At 40.4% G+C, this 7907-nt stretch overlaps 1 pseudogene; it reads left to right on the plus strand.

The window, feature by feature from the left end:
• Window positions 1–2921: 2921 nt before the first annotated feature.
• Window positions 2922–3573, plus strand: LOC110295557 (translation machinery-associated protein 16 pseudogene; annotated as a pseudogene).
• The last annotated feature ends 4334 nt before the right edge of the window (window positions 3574–7907 follow it).

The following is a 7907-nucleotide window of genomic DNA, read 5'->3' on the forward strand; positions in this document are numbered from 1 at the left end:
TGACTAGAAGTGATAACAGACCAGCATGTCCTATTCTTTCCATTATAACATTGATTTGCAAAACTTAAGGAACCCTTTTGTGTTTTGTTTGTGAAGCAGAAGATAAAATAATGTGACACAACACTGTCTTGTGAGGTTTTTTGCATTAATGTTTATGAACCTATTTATTTGCATCTCTTCCAGAGTACAAAAGAAAACCATGACACTTGCAGATTGTACCCATCTAAAACAGTTCTTAATCAAAGTGCATTAATGAGGTTTTAAAGGTGTAAACAGGCACTTGGCTGCATATTTATTGATCTGATACATAGATACATTTACACACAGTGTAAATACCAGAAGAAGACAGAGGCTAGGTGGAAATGCTTGGTGTTGGGAGTTCAATGGTGTTAGAGCAGAACTCTTGCTGGACTGTGGGTATTGGTGCTGAGATGTTTCCTGCTCTTGCCTTATTTAACCCTTCTAGTCATAAGACAAACTGGACTTCATTATCTCTGTCTTAAATACAAAGACACTGGCATTCAGAAAGCTTGTTTAAGATCACAAATTGTCAAATTGCAATTGGGTTTTTGGTTTTGTTTGTTTGTTTTCCTTGTTTTTTGTTTGTTTGGGGTTTTTTGTTTGTTTGTTTTGTTTGTTTTCGTTTTTTTTTTTTTTTTTTTTTTTTTTTTTTTTTTTTTTTTTTTTTTTTTTTTTCGAGACAGGGTTTCTCTGTATAGCCCTGGCTGTCCTGGAACTTTGTAGACCAGGCTGGCCTCCAACTCAGAAACCCACCAGCCTCTGCCTCTCAAGTGCTGGGATTAAAGGCATGCACCACCACCGCTCGGCTTTGCAACTGGGTTTTGAACATTGCTTTTTTTCTTTTTTTTTTCTTTCCTGACTCCAAAGTTCTGCTGAGTTCATGTCATAGTGGCTCATGGTGGGGTTGCATCATGAAGGTTGAATGCTGCCAGAATCTTTTTTTTTTTAATTTATTTTTTTATTACGTATTTTCCTCGTTTACATTTTCAATGCTTTCCTAAAAGTCCCCCATACCCACCCCCTCAATCCCCTACCCACCCACTCCCCCTTTTTGGCCCTGGGGTTCCCCTGTACTGGGGCATATAAAGTTTGCAAGTCCAATGGGCCTCTCTTTGCAGTGATGGCCGACTAGGCCATCTTTTGATACTTATGCAGCTAGAGACAAGAGCTCCGGGGTACTGGTTAGTTCATATTGTTGTTCCACCTATAGGGTTGCAGTTCCCTTTAGCTCCTTGGGTAATTTATCTAGCTCCTCCATTGGGGGCCGTGTGATCCATCCAATAGCTGACTATGATCATCCACTTATGTGTTTGCTAGGCCCCGGCATAGTCTCACAAGAGACAGCTATATCTGGGTCCTTTCAGCAAAATCTTGCTAGTGTATGCAATGGTGTCAGCGTTTGGAAGCTGATTATGGGATGGATCCCTGCATATGGCAATCACTAGATGGTCCATCCTTTCGTCACAGCTCTAAATTTTGTCTCTGTAACTCCTTCCATGGGTGTTTTGTTCCCATTTCTAAGAAGGGGCAAAGTGTCCACACTTTCGTCTTCGTTCTTCTTGAATTTCATGCGTTTAGCAAATTGTATCTTATATCTTGGGTATCCTAAGTTTCTGGGCTAATATCCACTTATCAGTGAGTACATATTGTGCGAGTTCCTTTGTCATTGGGTTACCTCACTCAGGATGATGCCCTCCAGGTCCATCCATTTGCCTAGGAATTTCATAAATTCATTTTTTTAATAGCTGAGTAGTACTCCATTGTGTAAATGTACCACATTTTCTGTATCCATTCCTCTGTTGAGGGGCATCTGGGTTCTTTCCAGCTTCTGGCTATTATAAATAAGGCTGCTATGAACATAGTGGAGCATGTGTCCTTCTTACTGGTTGGGACATCTTCTGGATATGCCCAGGAGAGGTATTGCAGGATCCTCTGGTAGTACTATGTCCAGTTTTCAGAGGAACCACCAGATTGATTTCCAGAGTGGTTGTACAAGCTTGCAATCCCACCAAAAATGGAGGAGTGTTCCTCTTTCTCCCCATCCTTGCAAGCATCTGCTGTCACCTGAATTTTTGATCTTAGTCATTCTGACTGGAGTGAAGTGGAATCTCAGGGTTGTTTTGATTTGCATTTCCCTGATGATTAAGGATGTTGAACATTTTTCAGGTGCTTCTCAGCTATTCGGTATTCCTCAGGTGAGAATTCTTTGTTCAGCTCTGAGCCCCATTTTTTAATGGGGTTATTTAATTTTCTGGAGTCCACCTTCTTGAGTTCTTTATATATATTGGATATTAGTCCCCTATCCGATTCAGGATAGGTAAAGATCCTTTCCCAATCTGTTGGTGGCCTTTTTGTCTTATTAACGGTGTCTTTTGCCTTGCAGAAGCTTTGCAATTTTATGAGGTCCCATTTATTGATTCTCAATCTTACAGCATAAGCCATTGCTGTTCTATTCAGGAATTTTTCCCCTGTACCCATATCTTCGAGCTGCCAGAATCTTTAAGTCCTCAAGAACTTTGAGGAGCTTATAGGAAGAATGACTTTCGTGTCCAAAGAACTAATTGAGACATATACTGATTCAATCATTGCATTGAACAAATTATTATTGGCAGGTATTATTCTTGGTGCTGAAGGAAACAGTCTGCCAAATAGATATTTCTCTATTAGCTACAGTGGCAACAGTCTACCAGTTCCAATTCCAGAACTAGTGTATTTGAGATTACTGTTAATGATTTTAATATTCATTATAATTTAAAAACATATAGTGATCTGTTTCCCCCAGGACCCACGTGTGTCAGGGAAAAAGTGGACTTGGGAGCGGCTGCGGCTGCAGCTGCAGCTGTCCTCTGTGAAATTGTCGCATCTGGACATTGCGGGGCCTCGGTGGCCAAGACATCACCATGCCTAAAGGACTGAAAGAAAAAATGGTAGGACGGGAAAAAAAGTCATCCATCCGTACAGTAAAAAGGCAGCTCAGATTACAAGAGAGTCTCACAAACAGGAGAAGAAGGAGAGATTGAAGACTGAGAGGGCCTTGCGTCTCAACCTTATTGGTGACAAACTTCAGTGGTTTCAGTCATCTGGATAAAAAAAAAGATAGAGATATTCAAAGAAAGATACCTGTGAATTAATTGAAAGATACTTGGATCGGTTCAGCAGTGAGCTGGAGCAGATTGAGTTACACAACAGCATCAAGGACAGGCAGGGAAGGCAGCACCATTCCTGGGAGGCCATCATCAAGCAGATCATGAAGTAGGAGTGGCAGCAGTATGAAGGTTATGGCTTTGAGATCCCAGACATTTTAGAGTCTTATAGTCTGCAGACTTTCCGGGAATGGGATTTTGATCTGAAGAAATTGTCAAACATCAAAATGAGGAAACTTTGTGCTGATAATGCAGTTCCTAAGAAGCGCAAACAGAAAAATATTTTAAATATAGAAAAGGATTTAGAAGAATTAGAACTGGAGACACTACAGATGGGAAACTGGAACCAGCAAGTGAATCAAGTGACATGGGTGAAGAAATGACTTCAGTACCTGTCAGCCATCATTGAAATACCTGAGACCCTCATGTTCTACTCAGTGACTATGGCACATAGTCATTTATATGTGGGCTGGTGAAATGGCTTAGCAGGAGGGAGCTTGCAGCCAAGTCTGTCTACTGGAACTTGAATCCGAGAATCCATGGGTTAAAGAGAAAGGATGCTACAAATTTTCTTTCAACATCCACTTGCACACCATGGGAAGTGTGCATGTGCACGCACACAAATAAAATTTATTTTAGTAATTAAAATAACATATAGTAAAGATTTTTACTTTTTTGATAGCTATTAGAAATTGCAAATACTCATTACCTCACTCTCCTGGACATATATCCAGATGTTCCAACTGGTAAGAAGGACACATGCTCCACTATGTTCATAGCAGCCTTATTTATAATAGCAAGAAGCTGGAAAGAATCCAGATGCCCCTCAACAGAGGAGTGGATACAGAAAATGTGATACATTATACAGTGGAGTACTACTCAGCTATTAAAAAGAATGCATTTATGAAATTCCTAGGCAAATGGATGAACCTGGAGAGCATCATCCTGAGTGAGGTAACTCAATCACAAAAGAACTCACATGATATGTACTCACTGATAAGTGGATATTAGCCCAGAAACTTAGAATACCCAAGATATAAGATACAATTTGTGAAACACATGAAGCTCGGGAAGAATGAAGACCAAGGTGTGGATATTTTGCCCCTTCTTAGAATTGGGAGCAAGGCACCCATGGAAGGAGCTACAGAGACAGAGTTTGGAGCTGAGATGAAAGGATGGACCATCTAGAGGCTGCCATACCCGGAGATCCATCCCATAATCAGCCTCCAAACGTTGACACCATTTCATACACTAGCAAGATTTTGCTGAAAGGACCCTGATATACCTGTCTCTTGTGAGACTATGCTGGGGCCTAGCAAACACAGTAGTAGATGCTCACAGTCAGCTATTGGATGTATCACAGGGCCCCCAATGGAGTTGCTGGAGGAAGTACCCAGGGAGCTGGGGGGATCTGCAACCCTATAGGTGGAACAACAATATGAAGTAACCAGTGTCCCTCCCCCCCCCCCCCAGAGCTCGTGTCTCTAGCTGCATATGTATCAGAAGAAGGTCTAGTCGGCCATCAGTGGAAAGAGAGGCCCATTGGTTGTGCAGACTTTATATGCCTCAGTACAGGGCAAGAGGTGGGCGTGCGTGTGTGGGGGAGTGGGTGTGGGAGGGTGTGGGGGACTTTTGGGATAGCACTGGAAATGTAAATGAAATAAATACCCAATAATAATTTAAAAAATGGAAAAAAAAGAAATTGCAAATACATACAAACAACTGGTTTCCAAGCCTATTGGAATTGATTTCATTTAACCATAAAAGGAGCCTGAAAACACACATTCTGTTGCTGTGCCTCTTTGGAATTGTACTATTTAAGCAGCCTGGAGCTTCTGTCTGTAAATCATAGTTTAGATATTATTACCATGTTCTTTCATTTCACTGCATGCTGAATATGATTATCCTCAGATTCTAAGTGTAGGTTTTTGGTCCTGACTGAAGCACTGACAGACTTCACAAGGCAGGCGGCCCAATGTGAAGGAAATTGGTTAAATTCCCATAGTCACATTTATTATTTTAAAAACATTTTAATTAAAATATAACATATTCCTTCTTCTCATTCCTTCCTTCAGCCCTCCACATACTCCACATACTCCCTCACTTCCTCTCAAGTTATCCTTCTCTCTCTTTCTCTCTCAACACACGCACACGCACACGCGCGCACACACACACTGAGTCTGCTTTGTTGTTAATGTGTGTATGAGCTTTTAGCTCATTACTTTGATTGGACAACCAGTGTTTTCATTTATGGTAGATGCTTAATTTATCTTCTCCATTTTTTCTGACAGTTTGGAAAGTTATACTCTGATGAATTTCTTTACACATCTCCAGCTCTATGTCTGCTTTCCCTCTGGCAACATTCTGGCCTTCTGCAAAATCAGTGTGCAGCTAAAAAGCAATCAATAGGTGTCAGTCGCCTTCTCACCCTGAGTCTGAATGCTCTTCAAGAAGGAGCAGTTCTTTTATTCCAGGAATGTCCATTTGCAATGGTCTTTTCCATGTATAGCTGTTCCAGACTCTCATAATTTCTTTCTAATGATGGTAATGGAGTTGGTTTCCTGAGACTTTACCTATCAGTTTAGAAATCAGCATATTGAAAAAAAAGATTTCTTTAAAGACCAAGAGATTATTTTAAAGACAAACTCCAGGAGGCAGAATGAAATGAAGGTGGGTAAGAGAATATATGGATTTTATGGAGGTGGAGTGAAATGAAATAGGTAAGGGACTGTGTGGATTTTATCAGCAGAATTTCCCTGAGTTCTGAGTTAGTTATTCCCTTTCTTGGGTTCCTTTTCAGTCTTTCCAATAAACCTGATTTTACCAAATCACTTGAATCAAAAAAAAAAAAAAAGTTGTTTTTTTTTTTTATCAATTAGAGCAAGAAATGTGGGAGTATTTTAAGTATATTTAAATACTTAATTTGAGTTAAGCAATTCAAATATGAGCTAATATGAGAAGTTGGAAAATTAGAAAATATAGGAAAAACTTTAAACAATAGAACTAAATGACAAAGACACTCTTAAATCCCTGTTTCTGCTCTCACAAAGCAATTAATGCTGCAGTTTAGGGAATTGGACTTATCGTCTATCTTTTCATGTGCCATTTACATGAATTCTTTTATTCAACAACAAATAAAAATAAAAAGAAGAAACAAAACCCAAGGAAATTCTTTTAAGGTCTTATGAAAGGAGATCTTCTGCTTGATCTTAGTGGAGCACTTCAAGGTCCCCAGAGGACTCTCCGTGCTGCAGAATCCTAGCACACCCGGGACCTAGAAATCACTGGTGAGTGGAACAAAACATCAGTTCCAAAAGATGCACAGGGTCTTGTGCTTGCAGGAACAGAGACAGAGGACAAAGGCAAGCCCTAGCACACCCAGAATCTTGGGATCAATGAGACCAGTCTATGCAGGAGAGCACAAGGGCTGCAGAAGCAACAGAGCTTCTTGGACAGGGTCCATTAGGGCCTGCATCCACAGCCAGGAAACAGAGCTGAGATGCAGACCCCTGGTCACCTTTCCTGCCAGAGGAGAGTCGGCCTCCAGGGAGGGCTCTGACCCCAGGTCTCAGGAGGTGGATCTGACTTCCAGACCTCTGTGCACCTTCACTGCAAGAGGAGAGCTTGCCTGTGGAGAGTGTTCTGACAACTGGGACACAGGAGACAGTTGGTCTCCCAGGAGTGCTGACAGAGGCTAAAGAATCACAGGAGGAACAAGCTCCATCCAGAGACAGCTAGAACATCTAACACCAGAGATTTCCAGATGGCGAAAGGCAAACGAAAGAATCTTACTAACAGAAACCAAGACCCTGGGCATCATCAGAACACTGTACGCCCACCACAGCAAGTCCTGGATACCCCAACACACCCAAAAAGCAACATTTGCATCTAAAATCATATCTCATGGTGCTGGTAGAGGATTTTTAAGAAGGGTGTTAATAACTCACTTAAAGAAATAGAGGAGAACACTACTAAACAGGTAGAAGCCCTTAAAGAAGAAAGACAAAAATCACTTAAGGAATTACAAGAAAACACACCGAAACAGGTGATGTAATTGAACAAACCATCCAAGATTTAATAATGGAAGTAGAAGCAATGAAGAAAACCCAAAGCGAGACAACTTTGGAGATACAAATCCTAGGAAAGAAATCAGGAACCATAGATGAGAGCATCAGCAACAGAATACAAGAGATGGAAGAGAGAATCTCAGGTGCAGAAGATTCCATAGAAAACATGGACAAAAGAATCAAAGAAAATGCAAAATGCAAAAATATCCTAACTCAAAACATCCAGGAAATCCAGGACACAATGAGAAGACCAAACCTACGGATAATAGGTATAGATGAGAACGAAGATTTTCAACTTAAAGGGCCAGCAAATATCTTCAACAAAATTATAGAAGAAAACTTTCCAAAACTATAGACAGAGATGCCCATGAACATAAAAGAAGCCTACAGAAAGCCAAATAGACTGGACCAGAAAAGGAATTTCTCCCAACACATAATAATCAGAACAACAAATGCACTAAATAAAGACAGAATATTAAAAGCAGTAAGGGTAAAAGGTCAAGTAATATATAAAAGCAGGCCTATTATAATTACCTTCTGTAAGGCAAAAGATACTGTGAATAAGATAAAAAGGCCACCAACAGATTGGGAAAGAATTTTTACCAATCCTAAATCTGATAGGGGACTAATATCCAATATGTACAAAGAGCTCAAGAAGCTAAACTCCAGAAATTCA

The sequence above is a fragment of the Mus caroli genome, unplaced genomic scaffold (assembly GCF_978045245.1).
Source record: "Mus caroli unplaced genomic scaffold, Mus_caroli_1 scaffold_1, whole genome shotgun sequence".
Taxonomy (NCBI): domain Eukaryota; kingdom Metazoa; phylum Chordata; class Mammalia; order Rodentia; family Muridae; genus Mus; species Mus caroli.